The sequence below is a fragment of the Salmo salar genome, chromosome 16 (genome assembly GCF_965601325.2).
Source record: "Salmo salar chromosome 16, fSalSal1, whole genome shotgun sequence".
Lineage (NCBI taxonomy): Eukaryota > Metazoa > Chordata > Actinopteri > Salmoniformes > Salmonidae > Salmo > Salmo salar.
Genome location: NC_138306.1, coordinates 81,564,272 through 81,587,480, shown reverse-complemented (window position 1 = coordinate 81,587,480; position 23,209 = coordinate 81,564,272). Strand labels below are relative to the sequence as shown.

The window sequence follows — 23,209 nt, the reverse complement described above, 5'->3', positions numbered from 1 at the left end:
GGGTTGTAGTTCATCACACTCTCTATAGTCAGAGGGTTGTAGTTCATCACACTCTCTTTAGTCAGAGGGTTGTAGTTCATCACACTCTCTCTAATCAGAGGGTTGTAGTTCATCCCACTCTCTCTAATCAGAGGGTTGTAGTTCATCCCACACTCTCTCTAATCAGAGGGTTGTAGTTCATCCCACTCTCTCTAGTCAGAGGGTTGTAGTTCATCCCATTCTCTCTAATCAGAGGGTTGTAGTTCATCCCACTCTCTCTAATCAGAGGGTTGTAGTTCATCCCACACTCTCTCTAATCAGAGGGTTGTAGTTCATCCCACTCTCTCTAGTCAGAGGGTTGTAGTTCATCACACTCTCTCTAGTCAGAGGGTTGTAGTTCATCCCATTCTCTCTAATCAGAGGGTTGTAGTTCATCCCACTCTCTCTAATCAGAGGGTTGTAGTTCATCACACTCTCTCTAATCAGAGGGTTGTAGTTCATCCCACTCTCTCTAATCAGAGGGTTGTAGTTCATCCCACTCTCTCTAATCAGAGGGTTGTAGTTCATCCCACTCTCTATAGTCAGAGGGTTGTAGTTCATCACACTCTCTCTAGTCAGAGGGTTGTAGTTCATCCCACTCTCTCTCGTCAGAGGGTTGTAGTTCATCACACTCTCTCTAATCAGAGGGTTGTAGTTCATCCCACTCTCTCTAGTCAGAGGGTTGTAGTTCATCACACTCTCTCTAGTCAGAGGGTTGTAGTTCATCCCACTCTCTCTAGTAAGGGGGTTGTAGTTCATCACACTCTCTCTAGTCAGAGGGTTGTAGTTCATCACACTCTCTCTAGTCAGAGGGTTGTAGTTAATCCCACTCTCTCTAGTCAGAGGGTTGTAGTTCATCACACTCTCTAGTCAGAGGGTTGTAGTTCATCACACTCTTTCTAATCAGAGGGTTGTAGTTCATCCTACTCTCTCTAGTAAGGGGGTTGTAGTTCATCACACTCTCTCTAGTCAGAGGGTTGTAGTTCATCACACTCTCTCCAGTCAGAGGGTTGTAGTTCATCACACTCTCTCTAGTCAGAGGGTTGTAGTTCATCCCACTCTCTCTAGTCAGAGGGTTGTAGTTCATCACACTCTCTCTAATCAGAGGGTTGTAGTTCATCACACTCTCTCTAGTCAGAGGGTTGTAGTTCATCACACTCTCTCTAGTCAGAGGGTTGTAGTTCATCCCACTCTCTATAGTAAGAGGGTTGTAGTTCATCCCACTCTCTATAGTCAGAGGGTTGTAGTTCATCCCACTCTCTCTCGTCAGAGGGTTGTAGTTCATCACACTCTCTAGTCAGAGGGTTGTAGTTCATCCCACTCTCTCTAGTAAGGAGGTTGTAGTTCATCACACTCTCTCTAGTCAGAGGGTTGTAGTTCATCACACTCTCTCTAGTCAGAGGGTTGTAGTTCATCCCACTCTCTCTAGTCAGAGGGTTGTAGTTCATCACACTCTCTAGTCAGAGGGTTGTAGTTCATCACACTCTCTCTAGTCAGAGGGTTGTAGTTCATCACACTCTCTCTAATCAGAGGGTTGTAGTTCATCACACTCTCTCTAATCAGAGGGTTGTAATTCATCCCACTCTCTCTAATCAGAGGGTTGTAGTTCATCCCACACTCTCTCTAGTCAGAGGGTTGTAGTTCATCACACTCTCTCTAATCAGAGGGTTGTAGTTCATCACACTCTCTCTAGTCAGAGGGTTGTAGTTCATCACACTCTCTCTAATCAGAGGGTTGTAGTTCATCCCACTCTCTCTAGTCAGAGGGTTGTAGTTCATCACACTCTCTCTAATCAGAGGGTTGTAGTTCATCCCACTCTCTCTAGTCAGAGGGTTGTAGTTCATCACACTCTCTCTAATCAGAGGGTTGTAGTTCATCACACTCTCTCTAGTCAGAGGGTTGTAGTTCATCACACTCTCTCCAGTCAGAGGGTTGTAGTTCATCACACTCTCTCTAGTCAGAGGGTTGTAGTTCATCCCACTCTCTCTAGTCAGAGGGTTGTAGTTCATCACACTCTCTCTAGTCAGAGGGTTGTAGTTCATCCCACTCTCTCTAATCAGAGGGTTGTAATTCATCACACTCTCTCTAGTCAGAGGGTTGTAGTTCATCCCACTCTCTCCAGTCAGAGGGTTGTAGTTCATCCCACTCTATCTAGTCAGAGGGTTGTAGTTCATCACACTCTCTCTAATCAGAGGGTTGTAGTTCATCACACTCTCTCTAGTCAGAGGGTTGTAGTTCATCACACTCTCTATAGTCAGAGGGTTGTAGTTCATCCCACTCTCTCTAATCAGAGGGTTGTAGTTCATCCCACTCTCTCTAGTCAGAGGGTTGTAGTTCATCCCACTCTCTCTAGTCAGAGGGTTGTAGTTCATCACACTCTCTCTAGTCAGAGGGTTGTAGTTCATCACACTCTCTCTAATCAGAGGGTTGTAGTTCATCACACTCTCTCTAGTCAGAGGGTTGTAGTTCATCACACTCTCTCTAATCAGAGGGTTGTAGTTCATCACACTCTCTCTAATCAGAGGGTTGTAATTCATCCCACTCTCTCTAATCAGAGGGTTGTAGTTCATCCCACTCTCTCTAGTCAGAGGGTTGTAGTTCATCACACTCTCTCTAATCAGAGGGTTGTAGTTCATCACACTCTCTCTAATCAGAGGGTTGTAGTTCATCACACTCTCTCTAATCAGAGGGTTGTAGTTCATCACACTCTCTCTAGTCAGAGGGTTGTAGTTCATCACACTCTCTCTAGTCAGAGGGTTGTAGTTCATCACACTCTCTCTAGTCAGAGGGTTGTAGTTCATCACACTCTCTCTAATCAGAGGGTTGTAGTTCATCCCACTCTCTCTAGTCAGAGGGTTGTAGTTCATCCCACTCTCTCTAATCAGAGGGTTGTAGTTCATCACACTCTCTCTAATCAGAGGGTTGTAGTTCATCACACTCTCTCTAGTCAGAGGGTTGTAGTTCATCACACTCTCTCTAGTCAGAGGGTTGTAGTTCATCACACTCTCTATAGTCAGAGGGTTGTAGTTCATCCCACTCTCTCTAATCAGAGGGTTGTAGTTCATCCCACTCTCTCTAGTCAGAGGGTTGTAGTTCATCCCACTCTCTCTAGTCAGAGGGTTGTAGTTCATCACACTCTCTCTAGTCAGAGGGTTGTAGTTCATCACACTCTCTCTAATCAGAGGGTTGTAGTTCATCACAATCTCTCTAGTCAGAGGGTTGTAGTTCATCACACTCTCTCTAGTCAGAGGGTTGTAGTTCATCACACTCTCTCTAGTCAGAGGGTTGTAGTTCATCACACTCTCTCTAATCAGAGGGTTGTAGTTCATCACACTCTCTCTAGTCAGAGGGTTGTAGTTCATCACACTCTCTCTAATCAGAGGGTTGTAGTTCATCACACTCTCTCTAATCAGAGGGTTGTAATTCATCCCACTCTCTATAGTAAGAGGGTTGTAGTTCATCACACTCTCTAGTCAGAGGGTTGTAGTTCATCCCACTCTCTCTAGTAAGGGGGTTGTAGTTCATCACACTCTCTATAGTCAGAGGGTTGTAGTTCATCCCACTCTCTCTAATCAGAGGGTTGTAGTTCATCCCACTCTCTCTAGTCAGAGGGTTGTAGTTCATCCCACTCTCTCTAGTCAGAGGGTTGTAGTTCATCACACTCTCTCTAGTCAGAGGGTTGTAGTTCATCACACTCTCTCTAATCAGAGGGTTGTAGTTCATCCCACTCTCTCTAGTGGGAGGGTTGTAGTTCATCACACTCTCTCTAGTCAGAGGGTTGTAGTTCATCACACTCTCTCTAATCAGAGGGTTGTAATTCATCCCACTCTCTCTAATCAGAGGGTTGTAGTTCATCCCACTCTCTCTAGTCAGAGGGTTGTAGTTCATCACACTCTCTCTAATCAGAGGGTTGTAGTTCATCACACTCTCTCTAATCAGAGGGTTGTAGTTCATCACACTCTCTCTAATCAGAGGGTTGTAGTTCATCACACTCTCTCTAGTCAGAGGGTTGTAGTTCATCACACTCTCTCTAGTCAGAGGGTTGTAGTTCATCACACTCTCTCTAGTCAGAGGGTTGTAGTTCATCACACTCTCTCTAATCAGAGGGTTGTAGTTCATCCCACTCTCTCTAGTCAGAGGGTTGTAGTTCATCCCACTCTCTCTAATCAGAGGGTTGTAGTTCATCACACTCTCTCTAATCAGAGGGTTGTAGTTCATCACACTCTCTCTAGTCAGAGGGTTGTAGTTCATCACACTCTCTCTAGTCAGAGGGTTGTAGTTCATCACACTCTCTATAGTCAGAGGGTTGTAGTTCATCCCACTCTCTCTAATCAGAGGGTTGTAGTTCATCCCACTCTCTCTAGTCAGAGGGTTGTAGTTCATCCCACTCTCTCTAGTCAGAGGGTTGTAGTTCATCACACTCTCTCTAGTCAGAGGGTTGTAGTTCATCACACTCTCTCTAATCAGAGGGTTGTAGTTCATCACACTCTCTCTAGTCAGAGGGTTGTAGTTCATCACACTCTCTCTAGTCAGAGGGTTGTAGTTCATCACACTCTCTCTAGTCAGAGGGTTGTAGTTCATCACACTCTCTCTAATCAGAGGGTTGTAGTTCATCACACTCTCTCTAGTCAGAGGGTTGTAGTTCATCACACTCTCTCTAATCAGAGGGTTGTAGTTCATCACACTCTCTATAGTCAGAGGGTTGTAGTTCATCCCACTCTCTCTAATCAGAGGGTTGTAGTTCATCACACTCTCTCTAGTCAGAGGGTTGTAGTTCATCCCACTCTCTCTAATCAGAGGGTTGTAGTTCATCCCACTCTCTCTAGTCAGAGGGTTGTAGTTCATCCCACTCTCTCTAGTCAGAGGGTTGTAGTTCATCACACTCTCTCTAGTCAGAGGGTTGTAGTTCATCACACTCTCTCTAATCAGAGGGTTGTAGTTCATCACACTCTCTCTAGTCAGAGGGTTGTAGTTCATCACACTCTCTCTAGTCAGAGGGTTGTAGTTCATCACACTCTCTCTAGTCAGAGGGTTGTAGTTCATCACACTCTCTCTAATCAGAGGGTTGTAGTTCATCACACTCTCTCTAGTCAGAGGGTTGTAGTTCATCACACTCTCTCTAATCAGAGGGTTGTAGTTCATCACACTCTCTATAGTCAGAGGGTTGTAGTTCATCCCACTCTCTCTAATCAGAGGGTTGTAGTTCATCACACTGTCTCTAGTCAGAGGGTTGTAGTTCATCCCACTCTCTCTAATCAGAGGGTTGTAGTTCATCCCACTCTCTCTAGTCAGAGGGTTGTAGTTCATCCCACTCTCTCTAATCAGAGGGTTGTAGTTCATCAAACTCTCTCTAATCAGAGAGTTGTAGTTCATCACACTCTCTCTAGTCAGAGGGTTATAGTTCATCACACTCTCTATAGTAAGAGGGTTGTAGTTCATCCCACTCTCTCTAATCAGAGGGTTGTAGTTCATCCCACACTCTCTCTAATCAGAGGGTTGTAGTTCATCACACTCTCTCTAGTCAGAGGGTTGTAGTTCATCCCACTCTCTCTAATCAGAGGGTTGTAGTTCATCCCACTCTCTATAGTAAGAGGGTTGTAGTTCATCACACTCTCTAGTCAGAGGGTTGTAGTTCATCCCACTCTCTCTAGTAAGGGGGTTGTAGTTCATCACACTCTCTCTAGTCAGAGGGTTGTAGTTCATCACACTCTCTCTAGTCAGAGGGTTGTAGTTCATCCCACTCTCTCTAGTCAGAGGGTTGTAGTTCATCACACTCTCTAGTCAGAGGGTTGTAATTCATCACACTCTTTCTAATCAGAGGGTTGTAGTTCATCACACTCTCTCTAGTCAGAGGGTTGTAGTTCATCACACTCTCTCTAGTCAGAGGGTTGTAGTTCATCACACTCTCTCTAATCAGAGGGTTGTAGTTCATCCTACTCTCTCTAGTCAGAGGGTTGTAGTTCATCACACTCTCTCTAATCAGAGGGTTGTAGTTCATCCCACTCTCTCTAGTCAGAGGGTTGTAGTTCATCACACTCTCTCTAATCAGAGGGTTGTAGTTCATCACACTCTCTCTAATCAGAGGGTTGTAGTTCATCACACTCTCTCTAATCAGAGGGTTGTAGTTCATCACACTCTCTCTAGTCAGAGGGTTGTAGTTCATCACACTCTCTATAGTCAGAGAGTTGTAGTTCATCACACTCTCTCTAGTCAGAGGGTTGTAGTTCATCCCACTCTCTCTAGTCAGAGGGTTGTAGTTCATCACACTCTCTCTAATCAGAGGGTTGTAGTTCATCACACTCTCTCTAGTCAGAGGGTTGTAGTTCATCACACTCTCTCCAGTCAGAGGGTTGTAGTTCATCCCACTCTCTCTAGTCAGAGGGTTGTAGTTCATCCCACTCTCTCTAGTCAGAGGGTTGTAGTTCATCACACTCTCTCTAGTCAGAGGGTTGTAGTTCATCCCACTCTCTCTAGTCAGAGGGTTGTAGTTCATCACACTCTCTAGTCAGAGGGTTGTAGTTCATCACACTCTCTCTAGTCAGAGGGTTGTAGTTCATCCCACTCTCTCTAATCAGAGGGTTGTAGTTCATCCCACTCTCTCTAGTCAGAGGGTTGTAGTTCATCACACTCTCTCTAATCAGAGGGTTGTAGTTCATCACACTCTCTCTAATCAGAGGGTTGTAGTTCATCCCACTCTCTCTAATCAGAGGGTTGTAGTTCATCCCACTCTCTCTAGTCAGAGGGTTGTAGTTCATCCCACTCTCTCTAGTCAGAGGGTTGTAGTTCATCACACTCTCTCTAATCAGAGGGTTGTAGTTCATCACACTCTCTCTAATCAGAGGGTTGTAGTTCATCACACTCTCTCTAGTCAGAGGGTTGTAGTTCATCCCACTCTCTCTAATCAGAGGGTTGTAGTTCATCACACTCTCTCTAGTCAGAGGGTTGTAGTTCATCCCACTCTCTCTAGTCAGAGGGTTGTAGTTCATCCCACTCTCTCTAGTCAGAGGGTTGTAGTTCATCCCACTCTCTCTAGTCAGAGGGTTGTAGTTCATCACACTCTCTCTAGTCAGAGGGTTGTAGTTCATCACACTCTCTCTAGTCAGAGGGTTGTAGTTCATCCCACTCTCTCTAGTCAGAGGGTTGTAGTTCATCCCACTCTCTCTAGTCAGAGGGTTGTAGTTCATCCCACTCTCTCTAATCAGAGGGTTGTAGTTCATCAAACTCTCTCTAATCAGAGGGTTGTAGTTCATCACACTCTCTCTAGTCAGAGGGTTGTAGTTCATCAAACTCTCTCTAATCAGAGGGTTGTAGTTCATCACACTCTCTCTAGTCAGAGGGTTGTAGTTCATCACACTCTCTCTAATCAGAGGGTTGTAGTTCATCACACTCTCTCTAGTCAGAGGGTTGTAGTTCATCACACTCTCTCTAATCAGAGGGTTGTAGTTCATCCCACTCTCTCTAATCAGAGGGTTGTAGTTCATCACACTCTCTCTAATCAGAGGGTTGTAGTTCATCCCACTCTCTCTAATCAGAGGGTTGTAGTTCATCACACTCTCTATAGTCAGAGGGTTGTAGTTTATCCCACTCTCTCTAGTCAGAGGGTTGTAGTTCATCACACTCTCTCTAGTCAGAGGGTTGTAGTTCATCCCACTCTCTCTAATCAGAGGGTTGTAGTTCATCACACTCTCTATAGTCAGAGGGTTGTAGTTTATCCCACTCTCTCTAGTCAGAGGGTTGTAGTTCATCACACTCTCTCTAGTCAGAGGGTTGTAGTTCATCACACTCTCTATAGTCAGAGGGTTGTAGTTTATCCCACTCTCTCTAGTCAGAGGGTTGTAGTTTATCCCACTCTCTCTAGTCAGAGGGTTGTAGTTCATCACACTCTCTCTAATCAGAGGGTTGTAGTTCATCACACTCTCTCTAGTCAGAGGGTTGTAGTTCATCACACTCTCTCTAGTCAGAGGGTTGTAGTTCATCACACTCTCTCTAATCAGAGGGTTGTAGTTCATCCCACTCTCTCTAATCAGAGGGTTGTAGTTCATCACACTCTCTCTAGTCAGAGGGTTGTAGTTCATCCCACTCTCTCTAATCAGAGGGTTGTAGTTCATCACACTCTCTCTTGTCAGAGGGTTGTAGTTCATCCCACTCTCTCTCGTCAAAGCCAAACCACCTCTTGATGAATTGCTTAAAGATGGGTAACAGAGTACCATCTGTATTAAACTCTGCTATACACTTGGACTGAGTCCAAGTCCAAATCGATGGCTGCTTTTACTTTGTATGGAGAAATTGGTCCAAGTGATATTGTTTTCTCCCTGCTTTGCAAAAAGGCACAACAAGTTCATCTCAGCAATGTTATCTCAATGTCACCTCTCTGCTGTTGGTTGGTTCATAACCATAGTACCACCTAGATGTTCCCATACAGACACCCAGATGTCAAAACGCTGGGTCATCACATTACATGATCAGCAAGGTCATGGAAACGAACACCTAAAATTCAGACTCACTTTCAGTTCCCCCCACCATTCTCTCTCATCGGCCCAAGTGTAAACCATCTCTGGCCTAACAAAGCCGCTGGGCACATTGCTTTCACGGAGGAATCGGGTGTGTAGATATTTTATGGAGAGGTTGGATCATGTATGGTTATAATAACGTGGCATGGCTGAGGTAGTGACAAGTGGTTCTGTTGACCTGACCTGTTAGGGTTCATGTTCAGGTCAGAGCGCTGGATCAATGTTAATCCCTGTCTTGCACAAGGGACGGTATCGATCAAACACTGTTAGACAAACCTGACTTTGTAAGCAGCACCTTGGTAGAACAGGACACTACTTTCATATCAGATGTCACCACCACTGTGACTGATACATAGGCTCATTCCTCCCTGCAGTAGTGTTGCATTCCTCATCTATGTGAGTGGGAGATATCATTGGAGCAGGCCAGCCATAGAGAGGGGTCTCTTCCATGGGGGGGGGGGGGGAAGAGGCAGGTGTTATCATGAGTAGCGTCTGTCTCCTGGATATTAGCTGCCTGCCAGCCCCCGGGTCCTGAGTGTTTGGCATTTGTCGGGCTCTGCTCAGCTCTCAGCTGTTCATGCAATGCAGTATGGGCATGCTGGTTATAAAATCCCCTTTTGTCTGTCCCCTTGTCTTGTGTTCTACGTGTCTCGTTCTATGTGTGTCTTGTTTTGGGTTCTAGGTATGTCTTGTTGTGTTCTAGGTGTCCTGTTTTTCTGGTGTGTTCTAGGTGTCCTGTGTTGTGTCCTAGCTGTCCTGTTGTTCTGGTGTGTTCTAGGTGTCCTGTGTTGTGTCCTAGCTGTCCTGTTTTTCTGGTGTGTTCTAGGTGTCCTGTGTTGTGTCCTAGCTGTCCTGTTGTTCTGGTGTGTTCTAGGTGTCCTGTGTTGTGTCCTAGCTGTCCTGTTGTTCTGGTGTGTTCTAGGTGTCCCGTGTTGTGTCCTAGCTGTCCTGTTGTTCTGGTATGTTCTAGGTGTCCCGTGTTGTGTCCTAGCTGTCCTGTTGTTCTGGTGTGTTCTAGGTGTCCTGTGTTGTGTCCTAGCTGTCCTGTTTTTCTGGTGTGTTCTAGGTGTCCCGTGTTGTGTCCTAGCTGTCCTGTTGTTCTGGTGTGTTCTAGGTGTCCCGTGTTGTGTCCTAGCTGTCCTGTTTTTCTGGTGTGTTCTAGGTGTCCTGTGTTGTGTCCTAGCTGTCCTGTTGTTCTGGTGTGTTCTAGGTGTCCTGTGTTGTGTCCTAGCTGTCCTGTTTTTCTGGTGTGTTCTAGGTGTCCCGTGTTGTGTCCTAGCTGTCCTGTTGTTCTGGTGTGTTCTAGGTGTCCCGTGTTGTGTCCTAGCTGTCCTGTTGTTCTGGTATGTTCTAGGTGTCCCGTGTTGTGTCCTAGGTGTCCTGTTTTTCTGGTGTGTTCTAGGTGTCCTGTGTTGTGTCCTAGCTGTCCTGTTTTTCTGGTGTGTTCTAGGTGTCCCGTGTTGTGTCCTAGCTGTCCTGTTGTTCTGGTGTGTTCTAGGTGTCCTGTGTTGTGTCCTAGCTGTCCTGTTGTTCTGGTGTGTTCTAGGTGTCCTGTGTTGTGTCCTAGCTGTCCTGTTGTTCTGGTGTGTTGTAGGTGTCCCGTGTTGTGTCCTAGCTGTCCTGTTGTTCTGGTGTGTTGTAGGTGTCCCGGGTTGTGTCCTAGCTGTCCTGTTGTTCTGGTGTGTTCTAGGTGTCCCGTGTTGTGTCCTAGCTGTCCTGTTGTTCTGGTATGTTCTAGGTGTCCTGTGTTGTGTCCTAGCTGTCCTGTTGTTCTGGTGTGTTCTAGGTGTCCCGTGTTGTGTCCTAGCTGTCCTGTTGTTCTGGTATGTTCTAGGTGTCCCGTGTTGTGTCCTAGCTGTCCTGTTGTTCTGGTGTGTTGTAGGTGTCCCGTGTTGTGTCCTAGCTGTCCTGTTGTTCTGGTGTGTTGTAGGTGTCCCGGGTTGTGTCCTAGCTGTCCTGTTGTTCTGGTGTGTTCTAGGTGTCCCGTGTTGTGTCCTAGCTGTCCTGTTGTTCTGGTATGTTCTAGGTGTCCCGTGTTGTGTCCTAGCTGTCCTGTTGTTCTGGTGTGTTCTAGGTGTCCCGTGTTGTGTCCTAGGTGTCCTGTTGTTCTGGTGTGTTCTAGGTGTCCCGTGTTGTGTCCTAGCTGTCCTGTTGTTCTGGTGTGTTCTAGGTGTCCCGTGTTGTGTCCTAGCTGTCCTGTTGTTCTGGTGTGTTCTAGGTGTCCTGTGTTGTGTCCTAGCTGTCCTGTTGTTCTGGTATGTTCTAGGTATCCCGTGTTGTGTCCTAGCTGTCCTGTTGTTCTGGTGTGTTACAGGTTTGGCGGGGCTACAGTCAGAGGAAGAGGACCAGGAGAGAACGGCTGGAGGAGATGGTATTTCTGGGAATGGTGGGTGTACTTGTTCACTGTTCCCTCTACCAGGACTGTGTTGGGTAACAAAGGGGCAGGGTTACTCTGAGTCAGTAAACACAGAATATCACAGACACGTCTGTATTGTGAAGGTCAGCCAATCAGTACCAGTGGTGATAACCAGACAAGCCTTGGTGCCATGGTAATTTTGTTTATCTTCCCTTTGTGCTAAATCTGTTTGTCTCTCTCTCTCAATTCAATTAAATTTAAGGGGCTTTATAGGCATGGGAAACATTGCCTAAGTGAAATAGATAATAAACAAACGTGAAATAAACAATAAAACAGTAAACATTACACTCACAAAAGGTACAAAAGAATAAAGACATTTCAAATGTGATATTATGTCTATATACATTGTTGTAACAATGTGCAAATAGTTAAAGTACAAAAGGGAAATAAATGGTGTTTGTTCTTCACTGGTTGCCCTTTTCTTGTGGCAACAGGTCACAAATCTTGCTGCTGTGATTGGATTGGATTTGTATTCAAATTCTTTGTGGATCTGTGTAATCTGAGGGAAATATGTGTCTCTAATATGGTCATACATTTGGCAAGAGGTTAGGAAGTGCTGCAGTTTCCACCTCATTTTGTGGGCAGTGTGCAAATAGCCTGTCTTCTCTTGAGAGCCAGGTCTGCCTACGGTGGCCTCTCTCAATAGCAAGGCTATGCTCACTGAGTCTGTACTTAGTCAAAGCTTTCCTTAATTTTGGGTCAGTCACATGGTCAGGTATTCTGCCACTGTGTACTCTCTGTTTAGGGCCAAATAGCATTCTAGTTTTTTTGTTAATTCTTTCCAATGTGTCAAGTAATTATCTTTTTGTTTTCTCATGATTTGGTTGGGCCTAATTGTGGTGCTGTCCTGGGGCTCTGTGGGGTGTGTTTGTGTTTGTGAACAGAGCCCCAGGACCAGCTTGCTTAGGGGACTCAACTCCAGGTTCATCTCTCTGTAGGTGATGGCTTTGTTATGGAAGGTTTGGGAATCGCTTCCTTTTAGGTGGTTGTAGAATTGAACGTCTCTTTCTGGATTTTGATAATTAGTGGGTATCGGCCTAATTCTGCTCTGCATGTATTATTTGGTGTTCTACGTTATACACTGAGGATATTTTTGCAGAATTCTGCATGCAGAGTCTCAATTTGGTGTTTGTCCATTTTTGTGAATTCTTGGTTGGTGAGCGGACCCCAGACTTCACAACCATAAAGGGCAATGGGTTCTATAACTGATTCAAGTATTTTTAGCCAGATCCTAATTGGTATGTTGAATTTTATGCTCCTTGTGATGGCATAGAAGGCCCTTCTTGTCTTGTCTCTCAGATCGTTCACAGCTTTGTGGAAGTTACCTGTGGCGCTGATGTTTAGGCCGAGGTATGTATCATTTTTTGTGTGCTCTAGAGCAACGGTGTCTAGATGAATTTGTATTTGTGGTCCTGGCGACTGGACCTTTTTTGGAACACCATTATTTTGGTCTTACTGAGATTTACTGTCAGGGCCCAGGTCTGGCAGAATCTGTGCAGGAGATCTAGGTGCTGCTGTAGGCCCTCCTCCTTGGTTGGTGACAGAAGCACCAATTCATCAGCAAAGAGTAGACATTTGACTTCAGATTCTAGTAGGGTGAGGCCGGGTGCTGCAGACTGTTCTAGTGCCCTCGCCAATTCATGGATATATATGTTGAAGAGGGTGGGGCTTAAGCTGCATCCCTGTTTCACCCCACTAATCTCTATAGCTGTGTTTGGTCCTCCCTGGTCCTCAGGTCCCTCCAGAGCAGCAGCAGAGGCCCAGCGTGGCCCAGCTGAAGGCCCAGCAGGTGGAGACGACTGGCAGGCTGGTCCAGGAGGAGAATGAGGCTGAGTACCAGAGGGCCCTGGTCAGCATCAAGGAGTCTGTGCGTGCCGTGGATGGCCCTACGGGAAACCCTGCAAGAGCAGATCAGACAGTGGTTTATCGAGTGCCGGTGAGACAGGCAGGCAACGGGGAAGTCTGTCTTCTTTCACAGTAGCTGTTTCTTTTCTGTGTTATCTTCTCTCTCCCAACCTAACTCCTCCTTTCACTGCCATGTCTCTGAGGTTATCACACCCATAGACTCTTCCTGGCTCCTGCCAAACCCTTCCCCACCAGTATGTATCTGTCCCTGTTCGTGTCATGAAGAGGAGGTTGGAATGGAAAAGGGGAGGGGGGAGGCCAAGAGCAAAAACAGAGTGTTAGTGTGAGGCCTAATGGCTGTTAGGTGCAGGATATGGCCGGAGGAAAGGAGCCACAGTCAGTGGCTATGTGTGTCTTCCTTCTATGTGTGTCTTCCCTCTATGTGTGTCTTCCCCTCTATGTGTGTCTTCCTTCTATGTGTGTCTTCCCTCTATGTGTGTCTTCCCCTCTATGTGTGTCTTCCCCTCTATGTGTGTCTTCCCCTCTATGTGTGTCTTCCCCTCTATGTGTGTCTTCCCCTCTATGTGTGTCTTCCCTCTATGTGTGTCTTCCCCTCTATGTGTGTCTTCCCCTCTATGTGTGTCTTCCCCTCTATGTGTGTCTTCCCCTCTATGTGTGTCTTCCCCTCTATGTGTGTCTTCCCCTCTATGTGTGTCTTCCCCTCTATGTGTGTCTTCCCCTCTGTGTGTCTTCCCTCTATGTGTGTCTTCCCCTCTATGTGTGTCTTCCCTCTATGTGTGTCTTCCCTCTATGTGTGTCTTCCCTCCATGTGTGTCTCTTCCCCTCCATGCTAGCTGCCTATTAGTGCATTCCAGGGTGATTTATGGTTGGCCAGCGGTGGGTGTTGCCTGCCTAACCAGTAGAGGGACAATGGACATAAGTCCTCCAGGCTGGGGGCCCTGGAGAGCCCTGGGGAGTGAACAGAGAGAGAACAGCTCCTATGGGGACAAAGCAATGACCCACAATGGCCCTGGCCTCCACATTCAGCCCCAGTCTGCGTCCCAAAAGGCACCCTATTCCCTAAATAGTGTACTACTTTTGACCAGAGCCCTATGGGCCCATTTTGGACGCAACCCCAGTGTCTCAGGCTCCAGCCTGGCCTCCACGGCCCTGCCCTCTGCTGTGACCTCGGCTGAGCTGCTGACAACATTATAAGCACCGTGGCAGATGGATGAGGTGGTCACACCCTCCAGGGTGGACTAAAGTCTAAACCCTGTCGGTACAGCTTCCTCAACCTGTCTGATGAGAATCTAAACCCTGTCGGTACAGCTTCCTCCACCTGTCTGATGAGAATTTAAACCCTGTCGGTACAGCTTCCTCAACCTGTCTGATGAGAATCTAAACCCTGTCGGTACAGCTTCCTCAACCTGTTTGATGAGAATCTAAACCCTGTCGGTACAGCTTCCTCAACCTGTCTGATGAGAATCTAAACCCTGTCGGTACAGCTTCCTCAACCTGTTTGATGAGAATCTAAACCCTGTCGGTACAGCTTCCTCAACCTGTCTGATGAGAATCTAAACCCTGTCGGTACAGCTTCCTCAACCTGTCTGATGAGAATCTAAACCCTGTCGGTACAGCTTCCTCAACCTGTCTGATGAGAATCTAAACCCTGTCGGTACAGCTTCCTCAACCTGTCTGATGAGAATCTAAACCCTGTCGGTACAGCTTCCTCAACCTGTCTGATGAGAATCTAAACCCTGTCGGTACAGCTTCCTCAATCTGTCTGTGGAAGTATCTGTGGAAGTATCTGAGGCATTTAGAAAACCATTAGGAGGGTCTGCCCTCTGGTGACCTTGTTGGGGGTCTGCCATCTAACTCTCAGTGTGACATAGTACAATTCATCAAGAATGATATGTCTGTAATGAAAATGATCATTTAAGAACAGGAAGTATCCCAGATTGTGCCTTTAAAACATGCTATTTATTGTAGAGATGCCACTGGAAAGTTTCCTGACTTCCCCAATGCTGAGGATGGGGGATCAACAGCCATATTTGCACAGAAAACACCTGACCAGGTAGACTAATGACCCATGGTCCTCATCTAACCTACAGACAGTTAACAAACACTCCGTTTCTTTTTCTATGCTCATCTCATTTTTGTTCCTGATAGGTCGCTGCAGAATTAGCAGCGAAAGAGGAAGAGAAGGAGAAGAAGAGGAAAGACAACATAAATAAAGATAAGATGGGTGGGAAGGAACGCAAGGATCAGAAGAAAGACGAGAAGGGGAAAAGCAAACAGAAGAAAGGAGGAAAAGAAAAAGGAGAGGTGGGCTCAGACAAGGCTTGGCCAATAGTGGATCATGTTATTAAACAGACAAGGCTTGGTGGCCAATAGTGGCTCATGCTATTAAACAGACAAGGCTTGGCCAATAGTGGCTCATGTTATTAAACAGACAAGGCCTGGCCAATGGTGGCTCATGCTATTATTAATGCCATTCTTAAAACAAAGTGAATCATAACTGATCTGAGTCTGACCTTAATGCCATTCTTAAAACAAAGTGAAACATCCAAAACCTTCAGAAGACCACAGAGTCTCAAAGTCAAACCAATAGACTGAAAGTGTAAGTGACGGGCAATAATCATCAGTCGTGTGCTTTTCCTTTTAAGCGAATTGAAGTAGGCGCTTTATTGCAGCCTCTCTCCACCTGTTTTCCTCATGAAGGCCCAATCCCACTGGACGTACACAATTAAGACCATAAAATACCCCTCCGCTACTAAATCAGAAGCTAAGCGGTAGAGCTCTGTCCCATGGTCTTCTCAGATGATTGAGGGTGTGGTGGAACGATAGAGATGTTTACTGCTGAAGACTGAAGACTCTGTGAGGAAATGTTTCTGACTTCAGTCAAGTGTTCCTCAAAATGGTTTGTTCAAGCCAAGGATTCAGTCCCAGTCCACATCCCCCTTGCATGAAGAATATGTCTCTCGTTGTCCCACATCAAGCCAATAAAAGTAAGGGCTATATTCATCCTGTATCGCTGAAGCGTTACAGATTACGCAATATAAATGTAAAGGTAAATTCCGATTGAGCTGACATGTGCAGCGTTTATCGTGAACGCAGGCTCAGCTAACGCTGGAACATTACCTTTAAATTTAAATCACGCTGTAACACTGTATTTCCTGGATACGGATTGAATAGAGCACTAAGATTATTCATGACTATTTTGTTGAATGACTTCTCTATGACTTTAAATCTCTTATTGAAGTAGCTAATATGTGTTCCTGAACAGAATAGCAACAGCTATTGGATAAGGAGTTCACTTGTTTTCAATCAAAGTCTATTTAACCGGGTTTTCCGTACAGTCCTGGACATCCGGTTACGGAGCTTGCTTGAATAGGGCTCTTAGAATAGCTGTGATAATGGTTGAGGGTGATAATGTAGGATTAAAGCCAAAAGAACTGATAAGAGATGTTCAGGGGAACAGAGCTGAGCCTTGGCAGGGCTTCTCTCCTTTGTAGTTGGGAGTCACTTTAGCCTCTCAGACAGAATGGCACAGTGTGCTTCTGAGTGAGGTGTGTGATTAAACTAGCACTCTGCAGTCTGTCAGAGAGTCTAAAAGCAGACTGACCGTCTCAGAGATAAAACCAATGTGTCTCAGTCTGTCACTCACGCTTTTACCAGAGACGGATAGAGGTAAAAAGGGCATGATACTTCTCGTTTTACAGTAAGGCTAATCCTGTACACAGGGGACATTACAATGTTCTAGAATCAGGATGATGTCATGACTAGTGGTTACTGTGCAACAGAAAGAGGATTACAAGTCCTCACTCATATTCTCTGGCTCTGATCCGACAGACTAGAATGGAAGCATTGTTCACGTAAAAACCAAGAAATGCCCCTTTAATTTGCTGTGGAGGAACATGTCACATCCATCTGACCACGTTGGAGACAGCTCATGAACCAGAGAAATACCATGGCTAGAAGGGGACATCACGTTACAGGCTTCATTCCTAGAGGAGTATTCCAGATGTGCTTGGTATGGGATGGTCGAACTCATCAAATAGACACTTCATCTCTTGGAGTTTTATACTCCTTTCTGTGACTGGCAGTATTACATCTGTATCAGAGGTTAAGTTACACATTGACTCATGGTGGTGTGAACAGTTATATTTTAAACCCTATGGTTGTGCCCTGATTTGTTATTGGACTTCTATGGGACTTCCTTGTCCTGAACAATCCTGAACAGTCCTACAAAGAGAAACAATGAAGTGTTATCTATAGATAAACACGGGTTTACCAGGTCACTAAACCCCCCCCACTCTTAAGCACGATGATCGACATCAGTTCCTCACTACCTGATCTGTCTCTATTAAAACCCTAGTACGTTTTCACAGCCCTGAAATGCAACATCTGACCATGGCTGTCCTGGTCCTGGTCCTGGTCGATCCATAAGGACGCTTCCTGCCTCGCATCATGAGTGTTGTCATCCAACGTTGGAGCGTATTATGAAGCACTTAAGACTCCTCCAATATTTTCAAATGGATTTCTCCATCTTTTGGGAGCCATTAAATGCTAATGGTGAAATGTATTAAAGAATGAGAGGGAACATAAAACATGCCATGTCTGAATAACTGATAGATTCCCTTTGAGAACAGTCCCCCCAGTCCACTCCCTACCTGTCTAGAACTCTCCTCATTGAATGGAAGAGAAACCATGCGTGTGTGTGCATGAGCGCGTGTGTTTTCGTATGTGTGCATGTGTAAAGGGACTGGATGTTGATGTTGTACTCCTGACTATGCATTAAGACAACATCTAGTTCTATAAGTCATCCACTCAGCATCTCTCTGTCTGCTACTGTTTATCCACATCATCATAGATAGTTCTGGATCTGACCTGGTGTAACAGCATGGATAGTTCTGGATCTGACCTGGTGTCACAGCATAGATAGTTCTGGATCTGACCTGGTGTCACAGCATGAATAGTTCTGGATCTGATCTGGTGTCACAGCATGGATAGTTCTGGATCTGACCTGGTGTAACAGCATGGATAGTTCTGGATCTGACCTGGTGTAACAGCATGGATAGTTCTGGATCTGACCTGGTGTCACAGCATAGATAGTTCTGGATCTGACCTGGTGTAACAGCATGGATAGTTCTGGATCTGACCTGGTGTAACAGCATGGATAGTTCTGGATCTGACCTGGTGTCACAGCATAGATAGTTCTGGATCTGACCTGGTGTCACAGCATGGATAGTTCTGGATCTGATCTGGTGTCACAGCATGGATAGTTCTGGATCTGATCTGGTGTCACAGCATGGATAGTTCTGGATCTGACCTGGTGTCAGAGCATAGATAGTTCTGGATCTGATCTGGTGTCAGAGAATAGATAGTTCTGGATCTGATCTGGTGTCACAGCATGGATAGTTCTGGATCTGACCTGGTGTAACAGCACAGCGGAGGGCAGGTCATCTGTAGAGCAGCTTTGAACTCTATCCAAGTCATGTGGAGTTTCTGAAAACCTCAACTCTCTCCACTAAAATAGCCATAAGCCCTGAGACCCCTGTCATTACCTTAAACTACAAGGTGCCATTTCCTTTCTGCCTTGCTTAGATTGCATCTGTCCTAAAATGCATAGACTATACATAGGACTTTGAGAAAATAACACGGAATGAAACTACTTATAAAGCTTTAAAACTGTGTCCAGCTGTAATACACGTAATTTAATTGATTGATTCATTTCTTGTCTCTTGAAGGAGGAGGAGAAGGGCTGGAAAATGCCCCCGAGCAACTTCCTCCCTACTGTTGTGGAGGGAAACAAAATGTACAAAGGTGAGTTAGAGAGTAGGTATGAAGACCATAGTAATGTATAAAGGTGAGTTAGAGAGTAGGTATGAAGACCATAGTAATGTATAAAGGTGAGTTAGAGAGTAGGTATGAGGACCATAGTAATGTATAAAGGTGAGTTAGAGAGTAGGTATGAAGACCATAGTAATGTATAAAGGTGAGTTAGAGAGTAGGTATGAGGACCATAGTAATGTATAAAGGTGAGTTAGAGAGTAGGTATGAGGACCATAGTAATGTATAAAGGTGAGTTAGAGAGTAGGTATGAGGACCATAGTAATGTATAAAGGTGAGTTAGAGAGTAGGTATGAAGACCATAGTAATGTATAAAGGTGAGTTAGAGAGTAGGTATGAGGACCATAGTAATGTATAAAGGTGAGTTAGAGAGTAGGTATGAGGACCATAGTAATGTATAAAGGTGAGTTAGGGAGTAGGTATGAGGACCATAGTAATGTATAAAGGTGAGTTAGAGAGTAGGTATGAAGACCATAGTAATGTATAAAGGTGAGTTAGGGAGTAGGTATGAGGACCATAGTAATGTATAAAGGTGAGTTAGAGAGTAGGTATGATGACCATAGTAATGTATAAAGGTGAGTTAGAGAGTAGGTATGAGGACCATAGTAATGTATAAAGGTGAGTTAGAGAGTAGGTATGAGGACCATAGTAATGTATAAAGGTGAGTTAGAGAGTAGGTATGAGGACCATAGTAATGTATAAAGGTGAGTTAGGGAGTAGGTATGAAGACCATAGTAATGTATAAAGGTGAGTTAGAGAGTAGGTATGAAGACCATAGTAATGTATAAAGGTGAGTTAGAGAGTAGGTATGAAGACCATAGTAATGTATAAAGGTGAGTTAGAGAGTAGGTATGAAGACCATAATAATGTATAAAGGTGAGTTAGAGAGTAGGTATGAAGACCATAGTAATGTATAAAGGTGAGTTAGAGTCAGTATGAAGACCATAGTAATGTGGTGATAAGAGGCAATGATGAACTATTTACACAGCATTGCTAAAGGATCGAGCTGATAGGCACAGATCTGAAGTCTACCTTCCACAGTGTTTCTCTCTGTGATGGTTCATGCTGTCTCACTGAAGACAGCGGTGTCTCAGACATTGTCAACTGTTGTATAGTGACAGGAGTCACAGCTTGAGAGGCTAGCGGTTTCTGAATCTTTACCATGGGCCTGTTGTTGGTGTTTCTTGAATCAGTGTGGGACCACAAATCAATCTGATCACCTGACAGACTTCCTGCCTCCCATGGTGCCCTGGACCCTCAACGAGGAAGTGATGCGTGCCGCCCAGGCTCCTGTCTCTCTGTGACCCGTGGAGGAGCGTGTGTCCAACCCCCATGTCTGCCTTTACGCAATGACTCAGTGAGGAGCAGTTGGACCTGGAGCCTCCAGATTGTTGTTTCAAGTCAACCACCCTGCTTCCTCCAAATCCAATGGAGATGGATGACTGACTTTGTTTTGGTGTTTTAGCTTTTCACAGGTTTAGTCATTAGCCCTTTGACAGCTATCCCCTCTTCTGGTTAAGTCAGTTTGACTCTTTCCACATTTTGATAGGCGACCAAGGGAGATTTCAACAGAATGTTGAGTACTGAAGTCTGTGTTGACTGACTCCAGCTGTCTCCCCTAATGGAGAAACAATGCAGAGAAATGACAGAAGCTCCTGCTTTCCTCCTGTTGCTGCTAGATACAGGTCAAACATCCAGGAGTAACTCCACCTATCTCCAAAATCTGCTGCTTCCTTCCTGTTGCTGCTAGATACAGGTCAAACATCCAGGAGTAACTCCACCTATCTCCAAAATCTGCTGATTCCTTCCTGTTGCTGCTAGATACCGGTCAAACATCCAGGAGTAACTCCACCTATCTCCAAAAGCTGCTGCTTTCCTCCTGTTGCTGCTAGATACAGGTCAGATATCCAGGAGTAACTCCACCTATCTCCAAAAGCTGCTGCTTTCCTCCTGTTGCTGCTAGATACAGGTCAAACATCCAGGAGTAACTCCACCTATCTCCAAAAGCTGCTGCTTTCCTCCTGTTGCTGATAGATACCGGTCAAACATCCAGGAGTAACTCCACCTATCTCCAAAAGCTGCTGCTTCCTTCCTGTTGCTGATAGATACAGGTCAAACATCCAGGAGTAACTCCACCTATCTCCAAAAGCTGCTGCTTCCTTCCTGTTGCTGATAGATACCGGTCAAACATCCAGGAGTAACTCCACCTATCTCCAAAAGCTGCTGCTTTCCTCCTGTTGCTGCTAGATACAGGTCAGATATCCAGGAGTAACTCCACCTATCTCCAAAAGCTGCTGCTTTCCTCCTGTTGCTGCTAGATACAGGTCAAACATCCAGGAGTAACTCCACCTATCTCCAAAAGCTGCTGCTTTCCTTCTGTTGCTGCTAGATACAGGTCAGATATCCAGGAGTAACTCCACCTATCTCCAAAAGCTGCTGCTTTCCTCCTGTTGCTGCTAGATACAGGTCAAACATCCAGGAGTAACTCCACCTATCTCCATTTGAGCTCGTCTGACTTCAATATTTAACTCCTTAAAGACTCAAACCCTTTCAACAACGTTTCAACAACCAGATGAAGCTTCTTGGTCTTGAGTAGGGAGGGATCTCTCTCTCTGGAGGAGTCTGCATCCTCCGACCACATACATCCTGGGTCTCATCACTCCTATCTCTCCCCCTCTCCCTCCCTTCACTTAACTTATCTGACCCAGTCACCTGAGGTGGAAGGGTTCTAGGTGGAATGGTGGAATGCTTCTCTGGGGGCAGCATGTGTTATTTGGCTTCTCGTCAGGCGGTTCTACTGCTGCACAAACACCCACAAATCACTGAGGGAAATATGCAGGATCAGTCACCACTGCTCTCCGGGCGTGTCTCAAAGGTCTACAGGGTTGGTGCCAAAACAACAAACATTATTCAGAGGAGAAATGGCGTGATTATTATATTACGCAGGCTTATCCCCCAAAGCTGTGGGGAGTATTATGGATAGCACAGTAGTTTCATTTAAACGTCTATGAACTCAATAGTTCCATTCTGAATTCCAGGCAGTTTAGTAATTGAAATGGAATTGACTCCCTCTCTGATACAAAGTGACCAGTCAATATCTCGACTCATTGAACGTTCATGGGCCTGTGATATCCTTGGATGAAAGGTAAGTGAATGAGGCTGAAGGGAATTGAGTGAATAGTCGCTGTGTGTATATCTGTGCCACAGTGGCAAATTCAGCCCTTTCAAGCTGCTGCGCTACTTCCTAATCTACACAATGGGAGCATTAGAGTCAAATCACTGGGATATCCTGTTGACATCCCTGTGGACGACAAAGATACAGCCTTCTCAGTGTTCCCAGCTTAATGAGAAATGTCATAACACAATAACGCCTTTATTCAAAGATACCTATAGTCCACTATTAAACACACATATTCAGAGCAGGTGACCCATGTGGGAATTCAATTGAAGCCACAACATTGGTCTTGCCAGCACTGGTTTTACAAACTCAACTTTTTTGGGGAGAGCTCAATGGTCTTTTGATCTGAATCATGCTCCAACCAACAGAACCAGCTGGAGAAATGATTAGCTGATGGAGACTAACATCTTACTTGTGTCTAACCCTAGTCTGTCAGTGACCGTAGGTCTCTGCTCCACCTCTGCTCTGCCTCACCTTTAGTTCAGCATTGAGAGGGTGAAGGAGAGGGTAACAGAACCTACAACCAATAGCCAGTCAGCAGCTGTAGAGTTAGCAGGAAGTAATTATATTCCCAGTCAAAAGTGTTAAATTGTCTCCTCGTTATGATTCACCTCAGATGGCAACTGGTACAACACAGGGCTTTAGGTTACATTCCTGTTAGAAGCAACACACACACACACAGACCTTTGAGATGTAATGAAGACCAGATGCTGGCCCAGCGCTTCACACCTCATCATCTCACCACCTGACCTCCACAACGTTTATCACGTTGTGTGTGTGTGTGTGTGTGTGTGTGTGTGTGTGTGTGTGTGTGTGTGTGTGTGTGTGTGTGTGTGTGTGTGTGTGTGTGTGTGTGTGCGTGTGCGTGTGTGTGTGTGTGTGTGTGTGTGTATGTGTGTGTGTGTGTGTGTACTGTGTAGTGAGGTCAGCGGTTTCTACAAGGCCATAGAGCGGCTTTGCCTATATCAGGGGCCAGTCTCTCTTATTAGCCCAAGCTAGCCCCGGTCTAAGTTAGCTGTAGGTTGACGGCGTCTAGACTCCAACATGAGAGGGGAGTGATTGATTTTGAGGTTTTTATTAGGAGTGAACTCTCCTCTTAGTGCCTTATAGTAATGGGGAAGGACAGGGACTAAAACACTGCAGCTAGTCCTCCTCCCTCTCCTCCCTCATCCCCCTCTCACTCTCCTCCCTCTCCTCCCTCATCCCCCTCTCCCTCTCTCTCTCTCTCTCTCTCTCCCTCTTCTCCCTCTCTTCCCTCTCCCTCTCCTCCCTCATCCCCCTTTCACTCTCCTCCCTCTCCTCCCTCATCCCCCTCTCACTCTCCTCCCTCTCCTCCTTCCTCCCCCTCTCACTCTCCTCCCTCTCCTCCCTCATCCCCCTCTCACTCTC

At 45.6% G+C, this 23,209-nt stretch overlaps 1 pseudogene across 1 annotated transcript in view; it reads left to right on the top strand.

Annotated features, from left to right (window-relative positions):
- Positions 1-8,209: 8,209 nt before the first annotated feature.
- The window catches only part of LOC106574789 (dynein regulatory complex subunit 11-like), a 49,768-nt pseudogene continuing 34,768 nt past the window's right edge, over positions 8,210-23,209 (top strand). Inside the window, exons 1-14 of the transcript XR_014380810.1 lie at positions 8,210-8,213; positions 9,451-9,487; positions 9,595-9,631; positions 9,739-9,745; positions 9,835-9,871; positions 9,979-10,015; positions 10,240-10,255; positions 10,459-10,543; positions 10,651-10,687; positions 10,843-10,914; positions 12,680-12,880; positions 14,779-14,863; positions 14,959-15,114; positions 18,540-18,619. The product of XR_014380810.1 is annotated as a dynein regulatory complex subunit 11-like (transcript). The remainder of the gene's footprint in view (positions 8,214-9,450; positions 9,488-9,594; positions 9,632-9,738; positions 9,746-9,834; positions 9,872-9,978; positions 10,016-10,239; positions 10,256-10,458; positions 10,544-10,650; positions 10,688-10,842; positions 10,915-12,679; positions 12,881-14,778; positions 14,864-14,958; positions 15,115-18,539; positions 18,620-23,209) is intronic.